The 15,658-nt window shown below is 50.8% G+C and overlaps 1 protein-coding gene across 1 annotated transcript in view; it reads right to left on the reverse strand.

Annotated features, from left to right (window-relative positions):
* Positions 1-14,950, reverse strand: part of CTNNA1 (catenin alpha 1) — a 165,021-nt gene extending 150,071 nt beyond the window's left edge. The window contains exon 1 of the mRNA XM_068157813.1: positions 14,836-14,950. The gene's annotated coding sequence lies outside the window, so the exon portion shown is untranslated. The remainder of the gene's footprint in view (positions 1-14,835) is intronic.
* Positions 14,951-15,658: the final 708 nt, after the last annotated feature.

Raw genomic sequence — 15,658 nt, forward strand, 5'->3', positions numbered from 1 at the left:
CTGGGTTTGTTCAGCCTTGAGAAGTGAAGGCTTAGGGGAGACCTTATTGCTGTGGACCAGTACATGAAGGGTGGCTACCAAGAGGGTGGAGACTCCCATTTAACAAAGAGTCCCATGGAAAAGACAAGGGGTGGTGGGGACAAGTTACTGCTGGGGAGCTTCCCACTGGACTCAAGAAAATGTTTCTCCATGAGGACAGTCAGGCATTGGAATCATGTCCCAAGGGAAGAAGTGGATTCCCCTACCCTGGACAGTTTTAAGACTCAGCTTGACATACTACTGGGCCAACTCATTTCAATTCCACTCTCACCTAGAAAGGCTGGATCAGATGATCCTTGGAGCCCCTTACAACCTGGCATTCTCTGTGATTCTCCACACACTTCTGCCACATCAGTCTATTCAGCTGTGCTGTGATTTCCCCCCCCAGACTGCAGTAACCAGCCAAGCCAAAAGAAGAAATTCCAGTTCAGATCAGCCTATTTCTCACCATTCCAGCTCTCAGATCTGTTTTGGGATGCTTTTCCCTCTGTTCCCTCTGCTCTTGTGGAGAAGGCCTGCAGAGAGGCACCTGAGAGCACTCATCAGAAAGCCTTCCACAGCCACTACCAAACACTCTTCTCTACTTCTCCCTTTATTTAGCAAATCTTCAGGCCTAGCTGCTGACTTGAGATGCAGCCTCTGTAGCTGTCCCTACAGTGAGGTTTGTAACTCTGTTTTCTCCTCCACACAGGAGGTGTCACCTCCTGCCTGCTACCTTCTTACTGAAGCCAGCAGAGTGCCACAGAGCCTGCCACCTTGTCCCATCTGGAAGCACAACCTACCCTGCATGATGCACTCTCACATGAAAGCAAGCACAGGGCATGGCATCAGATGAAGCAGCACCACACATGCCAAAGCAGTACATGCTATCTCCTGCAGCTTACCAACTGCTGCAAGACCATAGATCCAAGCCACAACGATGATTCAGGGGCCACAAAGATGATTCAGAGGTACACCTCTGCTATGAGGATAGGCTAAGGGAAGTGGGATTCTTCAGCCTCAGCCTGGAGAAGATTCACAGTATCACCAAGGTTGGAAGAGGCCTCAAAGATCATCAAGTCCAACCTGTCACCCAAGACCTCATGACTAGACCATGGCACCAAGTGCCACGTCCAATCCCCTCTTGAACACCTCCAGGGATGGGGACTCCACCACCTCCCTGGGCAGCTTATTCCAATGGCTAACAACTCTCTCTGTGAAGAACTTTCTCCTCACCTCGAGCCTAAACTTCCCCTGGCACAGCTTGAGACTGTGTCCTCTTGTTCTGGTGTTGGTTGCCTGGGAGAAGAGACCAACTCCCTCCTGGCTACAATCCCCCTTCAGGTAGTTGTACCTTAGAGCTGCCTTCCAATACCTGAAGGGAACCTACAGGAAGGCTGGAGAGGGACTTTATACCACAGTGTCCTCAAAAGGACAAGGGGAAATGGAATTAAATTGAAAGAGAATGTTTAGATTGGATCTTAGGAAGAAAGCCTTCATTATGAGGGTGGCAAGACTCCAGAATGGATTGTCCAGAGAGGCTGTGGACGGCTCCTCCCTGGAGATGTTCAAGTCTAGGTTGGGGGAGGCCCTGAGTAACCTGGGTGTCCCTGGATTAGATGATCTCTAAGTTCTCTTCCATCCTAGGCCATTCTATGATCTCCATTCCAAAGGCAGGGATGCACTCCCACAACAGGATTTCAGCCCTTCACTTTGCTCTGGCTCTTGTCAAGAAGACAGGAGGCACACTCCGCGCAAACAGCTTCCCGGTGGCGTTCCTGGAACCACAGCACTGATTTCACAGCCACAGATAAGCCACTTTTTGGAGCCACCAGTGCCAACAGGGGCCTCTTGCCTACAGTTACATAAGTGTCAGGCTCTGAGTGTTTTCTTTTTGCCAGGACTGCTTTGCCTCAAAGGCGCTAGAAAGGAAGCACACAGCAAGCCAAATGACAGCGAGCACAGGCACTTAGTGCCTTACTTATGTCCCACTAAGGCTCCAGTTCATAGATAGCATCCTGAAAGAATGCTAGGACTACACTGCTGCTCGTAGCCAGCAGTTCAGTGTCCAGATGAATATCCTGGTATCTCCCAACAAGCACCCAGTTTACTGCTGCAAGGTTTGCAGTGACCAGAACTCAAGCTATGTAAAGAAAACCGAGAGGGTACCAGAACACCGCTTTAGAGAGGATATCTCCCCCAGAAAAGAGAATCTCCTGCATAACTAAGATGGACTTCAACATCTGGGACAGGAGAAAACACATCACAAGCAGGGAGCTACCACTATCACTAATAAACCCACTTTTCAGTCTCCACAACAAAAGGTATCTTGCATTGAGTTTGGAAGTTAGCTTCCAAACCCAGAATAATTAATCAGCAGATAATCGCTGTATTTAGCTGTGTGCTCTTTGGAGCAGGGCTGTCACACTGGGCCACACAGCAAGGCAACACACTTGAATTTAAGCAGGAAGCAACAACTTTCAACTTAAGTTATCCCTGAGGCAATGGTTAATTTCAAACAGTAGAATCCCAGCCCTATCTGTCACATTTCCCACACTGAAGCATATAGGGATAGAACTTCCCAACCAAACAAGGGGACTCAGCCTGGAGAGAGGATAGCAGAGCTCAGGTGAGATATATATAGCTACATTTCAGTATCTGAAAGGGACCCACAGGAAGGCTGAGGAGGGACTGTTTAGAAGGGCTTAGAGTGATAGGACAAGGGGCAATGGTTTGCAACTGGAGCAGCAGAGATTTAGGTTGGACATCAGGAAGAAGTTCTTCACAACAAGAGTGGTAAAATACTGGAACAGGTTGCCCAGAGATGTGGTTGAGGCCCTGTCCCTGGAAACGTACAAGGTAAAACTCAATGCAGCCCTGAGCACCCTGATCTAGTTGGAGGTGTCCCTGCTGACTGCAGGGAGGTTGGACAAGATGCCCTTTGAGGGTCCCTTCCACCCCAATACAACCTGTGAATGCATGTCTGCTGGACCTCTTTGATTCCACCCACTGAGAACTCTTCTAACCTCAGTGTTTCTTCCCACCCTAGAGGCAGAAAATTGTGTAAAGCTTCTCTAAAATCATCGGGAAAGAATGGAAGAGCAGCTTACAGCCACTCTCAGAACCACAGGATGCATTTCAGACCCTAGGGATACAGTCACTGAAGATGATACAGTCTCTGAAGATGTAATAAGTAGGCACAGCTCTTCAAACTCCAAACACCACCGGCACAGATTCCAATTACCAACCTGCAGTCAGCAATGACTGCAAGAAGGGGCAAAACTTAATTTGTTAAGAGGTTGCCACGAGCATTCCTCAAATAAGGGAAAAAAAAACACCCCACCAAGTTTGTTATGAATTAGCCTACTTTATCTGCTGGCACAAGAATTCGCCAGTGCTGCAAAAGCAGTTCTTGCTTAGCCTGCAAAAACCCCACTGATGGCTGGCAATAAAAGGAAACCTAGGTATTTGAGTGCCGAGGACCAGAATGAAATCTGCACTAAAAAGTGCTATTTAAGCTAGAAAGTCAGAAATGATCAGAATCTGACCCCACTCCAACCGCATTTTCATTGCTAAATTGGTTATGTTGTGATGCAGCACCCTCCCCTGCCTTCAGCTGACCGCATCTTCCAAATCCAGCCCTTCAGGAACCCACTCGAAAGCAGGCAGAAGTGCACAAATCCTGGAGCTGTTTGAGCTGATGTGTGGCTTATTTAAAAAAAAAAAAAGAAATCAAAAGAGAGACTCCTATAATTAAAGGTTTGATCAGACAATTTGCTTCAGCAGAAGTGGACAGCGTTGCATTAACAGAGCTCACATACCAGCCTCTCAGCTACACGCCCAGCCCAAGTAACAAAAATCCACAGTGCTACAAGAGGGGGAAGAGTCTGCCACAGCTTTTTTCCATTTCTAAAAGCTACTCAAAGGGCAGCACCACTGAAGCTAGAGAAAACATGAGGGTAAAGATTCCTGCCAAGGGTCAAGGCTGAGCCAGCCACTAGACAAGTGCCAGATGCTCGCTGTGAAGCCCTCTGCCTTCCCAAAGGGAAGGAGGGAGAGACACTAATGGGGCAGGAAACTGAAACTAATGAAAATGAGAGCAATAAAATGCAACAGATACAAATAGACACAAACCAATACTGAGCCCAACACCCTGATAGCCACTGGTCATCGTCACCACTGCAGCTGGATCTGGCAGCAGATGGGGAATCAGATTCAGGAGCTGGCTTTGGAAACTCAAGGACCAAGACCAAAAGCATAATAGAAAGAGTCCTCCTGAGACAAGGGCCAATGAAGCAGAGTGAAGGAGAAGCAAAGTACCTGACCATGATGATCCCTCAGCTTTATCCTCAAGACGTCCCCTCTGCCCCACAGGTGCAGCTTTTTACTCTGCACCCACACATAGTATACAAGATTTATCAGAGACCTTGGTCTGCAGCCCAGCACTGTCACTGCTAGACGCAGCCCCTGGCTCTGCAAACCTGCCCTGGACTGCAGGAATTAGAATAGACCAGACCAGGTTGGAAGAGACCTTCAAGATCATTGCATCCAACCTATCATCCAACACCACCTAATCAACTAAACCATGCAACCAAGCACCCTACCAAGTCTCCTCCTGAACACCTCCAATGATGGTGACTCCACCACCTCCCTGGGCAGCCCATTCCAATGGGCAATCACACTCTCTGTGTAAAACTTCCTCCTAACCTCCCTCCCTTGGTGCAGCCTGAGACTGTGTCCTCTTGTTCTGGTATCGGATGCCTGGGAGAAGAGACCAACCTCTGCCTGTCTACAACCTCCCTTCAGGTAGCTGTAGAGAGCAAGAAGGTCTCCCCTGAGTCTCCTCCTCTCCAGGCTAAGCAGCCCCAGCTCCCTCAGCCTCTCCTCACAGGGCTGTGTTCCAAGCCCCTCACCAACTTCGTTGCCCTTCTCTGGACACGCTCCAGCAAGTCAACCTCCTTCCTAAACTGAGTGGCCCAGAACTGGACACAGGACTCGAGGTGTGGCCTAACCAGTGCAGTGTACAGGGGCAGAATGACCTCCCTGCTCCTGCTGGACACACTGTTCCTGATGCAGGCCAAGATGCCATTGGCCCTCTTGGCTGCCTCAGTGAGCAGAGAAGTCAAACCTCTGAACAGTCTGTTCTGCTCTAACTGAAACCAGGACAACTCTTCAAAGCAACACACTGTTGAAAGTTTTGAGGAGTCATTTAGAATTCCTTTTTCAGTCACTCCCTTTGATTCAGGAACACTGTCAGTCTTACCTAAGCATTAGAAACCAATCATTTCTCTTTAAAAAAAGACAGAAAACCCACAAGCAATGAGGGGAAGAATTTCACTCAATGCCCACGGCAACCTCCAGCAACATCTCTTAGCTACAAACAATGGTTGGTTTCACAGGAAGAACTGCACCATCACTGCACACCCACACACAACTCTCAACTTGCAGCTCCACCAACACAAGCTGGGAACGAAAGAAAAGAACATTATCACAAAAAACAAATGGCAGGGAGAAAAGTGAGCATGAAGGTAATGCAGAAGTGTTGTCACGATGAGTTTAGCAGGTTTGGAAGTGACTGCAGCTCTCAGGAGGAACATGTAACGTAGGATGCTCTAGCTCACCCCTTGGGCAAAGGACCTGGTGGCCAACAGGATGATCATGAGCCAGCAATGTGGCTTTGTGGCCAAGAAGGCCAATGGAATCCTGGGGTTCATGTAGAACGGTGTGGCCACCAGGCCAAGGGCCTTGTGAGGCTACATCAGGAGTACTGCATCCAGTTCTGGGCTCCCCACTTCAAGAAGGACAGGGACTTGCTGGAGAGGGTATAGAAAAGGGCTGCAAAGATGCTGAGGGACTGGAACATCCCTCTTGTGAGGAAAGGAGGAGAGAATGGGAGGGGTTTAGTCTGGAAAACAGAAGACTGAGGGGGAATCTCATCAATGCTGATCAATACTTAGAGGGTGGGTGTCAGGATGGGATCAGGCTTTGTTCAGTGGTGCCCAGTGACAGGGCAAGGGGTAACAGGCACAAACTGGAACATAAGCAGCTCCATCTAAACATGAAGAGGAACTGCTTTAAGGGTGATGAAGCCCTGGAGCAGGCTGCCCAGAGAGGTGGTGGCATCTAAACCTGCCTGGATGTGTTCCTGAGTGACTTTTCTAGGTGAACCTGCCTTGGCAGGGGGGTTAGACTACCTCCAGAGGTCCCTTCCAACCCCAACCAATCTTCAATTTCCTCTTCCCACAAACTGCAAACAAGGCTGCAGACACTGAGGACACAGAGGGCAGAGGCTGACAGGAACTCAGCAGCATCTCCAGGAGAGCAAACAAGTACTAATAAAAACACACTGGTGTGGCTCATTTTTGGATACTCAGCAGAGTTACCTGCAAAGCCACAACCACCTTCAAGTACTAACTCACTAAGGGTGCACAGAGGGGCATGAAATCCACAGCTAACCACAGCTGCCTGGGCAGGAATCCTCTCCAGTCACTGCCTTGGCATGTGGATCATAGAATCACAGAATGTTAGGGATTAGAAGGGATCTCCAGATGTCAGGTCCAACCCCCCTACCAAAGCAGGATCACCTAGGGCAGGCCACACAGGAACACATCCAAGCAGGTTTGGAATCTCTCCAGAGAAGGAGACTCCACAGCCTCCCTGAGCAGCCTGCTCCAGGGCTCCAGCACCCTCACACCGAAGAAGTTTCTCCTTAGGGTTGAAGTGGAACTTCCTGTGCTCCAGCTTACACCCACTGGAAGACCAATTAAAGCAACTTCTGGTTCAACACCACCATTGTCATGGGTCCCACCCACATTTCAAAAAAGCAACAGGAAGGAACAGGAAGGTGTCATTGCTTGGCTCACCTTGGAGGAAAACACAGGGATTTTCAGCTAGCAACACAGCCACTTCTTGAGCAGAACCCAACTTGGATCTGATTCATTTTCTCTTTCCACCCCTTCTCCTCACCCCCAGAAACAGGAAACAAGACAAAGCTACCACACACACACACACAAAAGAAGCAAACAGATGAGCTAAGAAATCCCCTTCAGTTGGCTCTGCACCAGTGCCTCGCCTCTGGTTCTGCTGCTTTTTCCCTGGGCCCACCACAATATTCTGTTCAACATCAAATTGTCTTCACCTATTCCTGCAAACTAAGTAAAACAGCTTAAAACACCTGATTGCTGAAGTACTGATGCACACAGACCAGGAATTAATCTTTCCTTGAGGTTATAAACTTTCAACCACACACAACTCATTTGCATTATTCTGTTTAGCTACAAAGAAGCCTTCTGGATGGTTGGCTTGGGGGGGTTGCTATTATTCATTGCACCTTTGGTCATTTTTATCCCTAAACTCATCTGGAGAGGGGGAGAAAGCAAAGCACTCACAGTGCTATGACACTCTCCACTATACCAGTGCAGAGTGCCAGGGATGCCAGAGTGCCAGAAGTACCAGAGGATGTTTAGATTGGATACTGGGTTTGGACTAGATCTCTAGATCTCCCTTCCAACCCCTAACATTCTGTGGTTAGTAGAAATTTCTGTAGTGAAAGAGTGGTCAGGCATTGGAACAGGCTGCCCAGGAAGGTGGATGAGTCACCAACCCTGGAAGTGTCCAAAAAAATGTGCAGACATGGCACTTGGGGACATGGTCTAATGGCCATGGTGGTACTGGGTTGACAGTTGGACTGGAAGATCTTGGAGGTCTCTTCCAAAGCAAGCAGTTCTATAATTCTATATAGAGTATTGTGACTGGGGACTCCAGCAGCAGTGGAACAAATCAGGGCCATGCCTCCTTCCCTAAGAGCCTTCCCCACAATTCTGCTTTTATCCTGTTTAACACCAGTCAGGAAATGTGCTCCCAGCTGTGGGGCAGCAGTTTGTAACCAAAGAGCTCCCAAGCAGTGGAAGTGGCAGTGACAACAAAGCCATACTCCAACCAGAAAAGTAAACCACTCCAGAGCTTTTTCACACAGCCAAACCAGAACCTTGCTTTCTACTCTGGAAAAAAAATACACTGTCTTTTTCACCTCACTTGTACCTGCTCTGAAGCTTTCCAACTCTCAAGCAGGTTTCTAAATGCAAGATAAATGAAGTCCTTGAACTGAGCCTGTTGGACACAGCAGAGGGACAGGTGGCGTGCACCTGCAGGCAAGCCCACCAGCATCCAAAGCACAGCCACGAGAGCCTCTGGACAAATCTGCAGATCAGAAGTCAGCCTGGGCCCCAACTCCTGGCTCAGGAAGCTGCCACACTGCAAGAGCCTGGCACAGCACCTCAGGCAAGCGGTACTACTCCACTGCCCTGCGCTCATGGCTTTATTGCTTGGTTTATTGCTTGCTCTTTAAGGAGCAAGCAATACACATTGATTGTCACCACTCAAATAAAAAAGTGGGGGCAGGATACAGGAAAGGAAAGCCAAACAATTGTGGGGGGTCAATAAAAAGAAAGAAGGCAAGGGTCAAAGATTATGATCAGGGAACCAGAAAGGGACACCAGACACAATCCAAGAGCATCCATCACTCCTCTAAGGCATCAAAGGAGCCAGAGGACAGTGCTCAACAGTGCGACAAGCAGTGGGAATGGAAATAACTCCTTAAGTTCCTGCCTTTTTGCCTCCTCATAGTGTTAACAGCCAGCTTGGCCAAGGGCAAGCAAAGGACTGGAATTTAGGGCCTCAGATGAGAGCTAGACTAATAAGCTGATGGCAGCAGAACAGCCAAAACCTCCTGATGAGAGTCATGAAGCGCAACAAGGGCAAGCATAGAGTCCTACACCTGGGGAATAATAACTCCCTGCACCAGCAGAGGTGAGGGGTTGAGCTGCTGGAAAGCAGCTCTGCAGAGAAGAGCTTGGGAGTGCTGGGGGACAAGTTCACCATGAGCCAGCAATGTGCCCTCTCGGCCAGAAAGGTGCATGGGGTCAGTGCACTAAGAGGAGTGTGGCCAGCAGATCCAGGGAGGTTCTCCTCCCACTCTGCCCTATTGAGGCCACACCTACAATACTAGGTCCAGCTCTGGGCTCCCCAGTTCAAGAGAGACAGGGAACTGCTGGAGAGAGCTCAAGGGAGGCTACAAAGATGCTGAGGAGCCTGGAGCATCTCTGTGAGGAGGAAAGGCCGAGAGCCCTGGGGCTGTTGAGCCAAGAGAAGAGCAGCCCCAGAGAGGAGCTGAGCAGTGCTCAGCAAGAGATAAAGGGTGGGGGGCAAGAGGCTGGGGTCAGACTCTTATCAGTGGTGCCCAATGACAAGACAAGGGACAAAGAGCACAAACTAGAACCCAGGATGTTCCATCTGAACAGGGAAAACCTGTTTAGTGTGAGGGTGCTGGAGGCCTGGAGCAGGCTGCCCAGAGTGGTTGTGGAATATCCTTCTCTGGAGAGATTCCAAACCGCCCTGACTACTGTGATCCTGGGCAGGCTGCTGTGGGTGACTCTTTCACCAAGGGGGTTGGACTGGATCATCTCCAGAGGTCCCTTCCAATCCCTACCATCCTGTAATTCTGAAACAGGACACTAGGCTCTTGGCTTCACAAAGTCCCCTGTGCACCTGTTCAACTTTTCATCCTCTAAATGAATGAATAACTTAAGATGCCAAGACTCTGGAACACCTGGACATCAGGCATGGGTTGAGATTAACTTGATAGTAAATTGTACCTGAGTTTTATAGGAGACTTGTCACCTGCATACATGTCCAGAGCCCATCATGAATGATCCAAGATTGCAGAACAACTCTTCAACACAACTCACAAGGCCTTTAAGTCATGAAGAAGACAATTCAGTTTGTAAAGGTATACTAGAGGCACACAGAAAGCAAGCAAGTGAAGTCCAGGCAGCTTGATTAGTAGTGCTCACACACAGCAATGCCTGCTTGCACCTTCTTGCTTCCCAGCCTACCACCAGCTCTGTCCTCTGCTACACTGCCTCTGAATTTGTTACTCTAGTCAATTAAGGAAACCATTTACCCATCTAAGGCTCCACTTTACAAAGATGAATACTGACCTGCTCAGTGTTACACAGGTTAAACACCGTTTTATAGGCACACAGCTCAGCCTTGTTTACATGAAAAATTAACCTGACCCTTTTGGCTACATAAAGCTATATTGCTACTGCAACCCCTGTGCAGAGCATTTGTTTAAGTGGATCTTCTGGGCTGGGTTTGTACCACCCAGAAAGAGATAGGGAAAGCCTCAGATCTGCCAAGATGTTGCCACTAAAAGTAACCAGAATAAAACAAAACCAAACCTCTGTGAACCCTGGGGGAGTGGGAAAAGCAGGGGAAGGGAGGAAAAAACCCCACACGCCATCAGGTTCCTGACAGCATTAATTCTTACCAGCTTATTAACTGAAAAGAATCACAGCTATAATAGCCTTCATCTACAACTACCTGAAGGGTGGTTGTAGCTAGGTGGGGGTTGGTCTCTTCTCCCAGGCAACCAGCACAAGAATGAGAGGACACAGTCTCAAGCTGTGCCAGGGGAAGTTTAGGTTTGAGGTGAGGTGAAAATTCTTCACAGAGAGAGTTGTTAGCCATTGGAATGGGCTGCCCAGGGAGGTGGTGGAGTCCCCATCCCTGGAGGTGTTCAAGAGGGGATTAGACTTTAGTAGTTATGAGATCTGTGGTGACAGGTTGGACTTGATGATCTTTGAGGTCTCTTCCAACCTTATTGATTCTATGATTCTTCACATCTCCTTTCCATCCACAGGTGCCTGAACTTAAAGCCTTCCAAAAGGGATTCTCAGGCACCTACATGAGTAATCAAGTGGTTGTCTTGTAAGTTAGAGAAACTACAAGAGAAGAAACTGGGGGAGAACTTCCCTTTGCAACCTGTTCTGGGTCAGATCTGCCCATTTAATAATTTCCATCACTTCACAAAGCACAGAGAAAAGGTTACTCCTTTCCCATCCCACCAGAGCTGATTATAAACTCAGAGGACACAGTCTCAAGCTCCACCAGGGGAGGTTTAGGCTGGATGTTAGGAAGAAGTTCTTCATAGACTGATTTGCCATTGGAATGTGCTGCCCAGGGAGGTGGTGGAGTCACCATCACTGGAGGTGTTTAGAAAGAGAGTGGATGGGGAGCTTGGTGCCATGGTTTAGCTGATTAGATAGTGTTGGGTGATGGGTTGGACTCAATGATCTCAAAGGTCTCTTCCAACCTGGTTAATTCAATTCTATTCCCATGTCAAAGGACTAGCAGATGTTTGCAGTAGTCCATCTGGGATTAACAACAAAAACACTTAATCAGGTTCAGAGAAAAGGTAGCTGGCTCTTTAAATACGACAGCCAAGGAGGAACTATGAATCATATTGATGTATCAGCTTTGCCAACAGAAGAGCCTACACCAACCCATTGCACACCAGAAACGGGCGTTGACATCCCTTCTCACCCCGACTGGAAGATAAGCAGTCTCTGTCATCCAAGGAGAAAGGCCCCACTGGTAGCTGCACAGGCTCTATTCCTCTGCAACTCCTTCACCTCAACAAATCCTCCTGCACCCACCTCTGTTTGTGGCACAGCAGGTCCCTCTCAACCCCTCGCCTTCCCAGCGTGGCTCCTCCAGCAAGCCTGCTGCTGTACAATTTTGTGGTAGGCTCTATTTTAAGTCTCATATGCTGGATTAAAATAGTGCAGAGTTAAAAGTAGTAATTATCAAACATCTGCACTTTCTCTATAGCTGCAGCTCTGCTGTTTAACCAGCACACAAGCTGCAGACTCGCTGAATAGAGCTGCTGCAGATCAGCTGTAAAACTGAGTCGGGGTGAACTCCCAGAGCAGGGAGGCATTCAGCTCCTCAAGATGAAACACAGTGGAGTTTCACAGCACAAGAATGTCAAAGAGGCACAGAATGGTTTGGGTTGGAAGGGACCTTAAAAGAGCATCCAGTTCCAACCCCCCTGCCATGGGCAGGGACGCCTCCCACTAGCCCAGGTTGCTCAAGGCCTCATCCAAACTGTCCTTGAACACCTTCAGGGAGGGGGCATCCATGACCTAACTGGGCAAACAGTTCCAGTGCCTCACCACCCTCACTGGAAAGAACTTCTTCCTAATCTCCCCTCTTCCAGCTCAAATCCATTGCCCCTCATCCTGTTGCTCCAAGGCCTTGTCAAAAATCCCTCCCCAGCTCTCCTGTAGCCCCTTCAGTACTGGAAGGCTGCTCTAAGGTCTCCCTGGAGTTCTCTCTTCTCCAGGCTGAACAGCCCCAACTATCCCAGCCTGTCCCCATAGGGGAAGTTCTCCATCCCTTTGATCATCTTTGTGGCCTCCTCTGACCCACTAACAGTTCCATGTCCTTCTTATGCTGGGGGCCCCAGAACTGGATGCAGTGCTGCAGGTGATTTGAGTGACTTCCAACCAAGGCACAACAGCAGAAAACAACAGGCATTTATCACAGTGTTGGATGACTGTCTCAACATGGCACTGGCCTAACAAAATCATCCTCAGTCCTCTTTTCTTCATCATGTTTCCTTTAATGTCCAGCAAAGCCAAGAGATGCCAGTAAACCTTTCACAGAAACATAGGCCACCTGTCTAACTACCCACCTACGAGCAGACTTGTCATGCTGCTAAATATTTAACTAATTCTCTGCATAAGAAAGGCAATTCAGAAATCAAACAGTGGATATTCATTTCAAGGAAGCCTTAAGCCCCACTAAAGCACACTTCCAGCTCGAGCATTTCCACTAATGTGAATTCCTTCCTAAGGATCACTTTCTCCATCTTACAGCTGCAGAAGGCAGACATTCATGCTGCTGCTGCAAAAGAAAACCACCACAAATTACTTTTTCTATTACATCTTTCAGTTCACTTTATCAAACCAATGGAAGCCCTACAAAGAAGCTGCACATTAATGTCTGCCATTACCCCTTGTCAGCACAGAAAACGCTGATGCCTCACAAAGCTCGGGAATTCATCGTGGGTAAATATTTACATTGGGATTTTAAAACCATGGGTTTGGAGGGGGATTTCTAATCCCTGCCCGCTGTGCTCCCCCCCTGCCACCTTGGGTAAACTTTTAATCTCTGATGCAGAGGCCTATTATTAGAGCTGGCTGATAAAATCCCAAGGCTAGCGGCATGTTGTTGAGCACAGAAAAGGTTAGGTGTTTTAAAACCCTCTGCCCTAACAAACCTCTGTCATTTTTCTCCTGAGGAAAGACAAACAAAAAACTCCCCAAACCAAACCCAAAACAAAACAAAACCCCGCAGCAAACCAACAACCTACATTTCCTCGATGCTTTAAAAACAGTTTCTTTGTCAAGGAACAGTGACTCAACACAAAGTTATGCCCTTTTTAAACAAAGTTTCGATTCAGCAGGGAGAAACCAGTCCCGTGAAACACTTACACCTGGCCTTAGCACCCCAAGACAGACCAAATGGTAGCTAAAAGGCTTACTGTACACTAGGCTTCACCTCCATTTAAACGCAAACCTGCTTACAAACCAACCTGGAGGAAAAAAAACCAACAAAACAACCCCACAGCCAGCAGCCGGGCTGGAAAGCACTGCAAGCCCGAGGATGTGAGTTAGCAATAGGGTGCAACCGCCAGAGCCTCTCCCACCTCCCCCCTTCCCCACTCACAGCGCAGGAAAAACGCAGGAAACTCCAGCCCCATGAGTGCCTCTGATAACCCCCAGCGCAAAAACAAAAGGCAAAGTAAAACAACAACGCCAGGAGAAAAAGAACTAAAAGTGGGGGGGGAAGGTGGTGGGGAAGAGCTCCCAGACTAGTTCAATACAGCTAACCCAGATAACCCAGACACTGCCTTAGGTCACAGCTCCGAAGGCTGGAATGAGGACAGGGTCACGGAGGCTCGGACACCAGATAGGGTGGGTGCGATCGATCCAACCCTCTCGCCAGAACACAATCAGTAGCCTCCTGGGCGGGGCAGGGCCAAGGGCAGATAGAGAATGAGACTGGATCACACCCAGCGTAGTAGTTCCTCACTGAACTTTCCTGCCAACTTTCCAGCCTGGAGAATCCCACGTGTTGAAGCAGCAAGAGCGATGGGTGGGTGAATCAAAGCCGGCCGACACCCACTGCACGCTGACCCCCCAGCTACAGGCAGCGGGGACAAGGGTCGTGCCCAAACGGGCGGCTGGGAGTCGATACCTGCCCTCCCTTTTGGCCGTAAAAAGTAGGAGGAAGCTTCTCGCCAGCGAAGGAGCAGCGCTCGCCCTGCCGCACGCACCCAGACTAGCGGTGGGTGTCAGAAAACGTGCCAGAGCCGAGCGAGGGCGAGGAGGCGGCGCGGGGCTGCCAGCCAGCAGAGGCTGGGGGCTAAGCGCTCAGCCACAGACACCAACTCGGGCGGGAGGCAGCCTGCTCACCTGGGCTGCACCGCCCCCAGCAACTCGGGGGGCGAGAGGAGAAGGAGGAGCGCAGCGGAGCCAGGGCTGCCTCCGCCGCACCCGGGCCCTCGGCCGGAGAGCGGCGCCGGGGCGGCCCCGCCGGGCTGTGCCCGGCTGCGCGGGGAGGAGCCTCTCCGCACAGCCCCACCGCCACCGAAACTTCTGCGGGAGCCGGGCTGGCCTGGCTCCTTTCCTCCAGAACATAAGGCGCACCAACCCCAAACGCAGCCGGGTGCCCCCTTGCTCCGCACCGGCCCGGCCCGGCGCGGCCTCCCAGCCGGCCGAGGCCCACGCCCCGGAGGCGGCAGCGGCGCGGCCCGCTCCTCTCCGCGGCGCTCCGCTCCGCCGCCTCCCCGCGCAGAGAGCCGCCGGGGCCCAGCCCGCCGGGGCCCAGCCCGCCGCCCCGCCACAAACTTTCCAAGTGCGGCAGCCCGAGCGCAGCGCCCCGCGCCCCAGCACCCCGCAACTTTACCGGCAAGCTGCAGGATCGCCTTGCCCCGGCCGCTTTGTCTCTGCCTCCCGACACCGCTGCCGTCCCGCGGAGGAAATCGGCTCTTCCGGGCGCCTCCCCGCCCTGCCGGCCCCGGCCCGGCCCGGCCGCTCTTCCCGGCACCGCCCGCCGCGCCGCCCCCGCGCCCTTCCCGGCACCGCCCGCCGCCAGGTGAGGGCCAGAAGCCTCCTGGCGAGGGGCCGCGGCCCCCGCAGCAGAAAGGGAAGGCTCCCCAGAACCAGCCTGTCCTGGGCTGATCCCCAGCACTGTGGGCACCAGGGGCAGGGAGGGGATTCTGCCCCTCTGCTGTGCTCTGCTGAGACCTCCCCTGCAGTGCTGGGGCAGCTCTGGGGTCCTCAGCACAGACAGGGACCTGTTGGAGCAGGGCCAGGGGAGGCCCCAGCAATGCTGGCAGGGCTGGAAGCCCTCTGCTGTGAGGCCAGGCTGAGAGAGTTGGGGTTGCTCAGCCTGGAGAAGAGAAGGCTCCAGGGAGACCTTCTGGTGGCCTTTCAATGCATCAAAGGCTGATCTGAAGGCTGGGAACAGACTTTTGAGCAGGACCTGGTGTGGCAGGACAAGGGGGGATGGTTTGAACTGAAAGAGATTTAGATTGGAAAGAAGGGAGAAATGTTTGACCCTGAGGGTGGTGAGAGCCTGTCCCAGGTTGCCCAGAGAGCTGGGAGATGCTCCATCCCTGCAACCATTCCAGGTTAGGTTGCTTGGGGCTGTGAGCAACCTGCTCCAGTTGCAGATGTCCCTGCTGACTGCAGAGGGGTTGGACTAGATGAGTTTTAAAGGTCCCTTC

This window comes from Melanerpes formicivorus, unplaced genomic scaffold (genome assembly GCF_026170545.1).
Source record: "Melanerpes formicivorus ecotype bairdi unplaced genomic scaffold, bMelFor1.0.p_v2 SCAF_2, whole genome shotgun sequence".
Taxonomy (NCBI): Eukaryota; Metazoa; Chordata; class Aves; order Piciformes; family Picidae; genus Melanerpes; species Melanerpes formicivorus.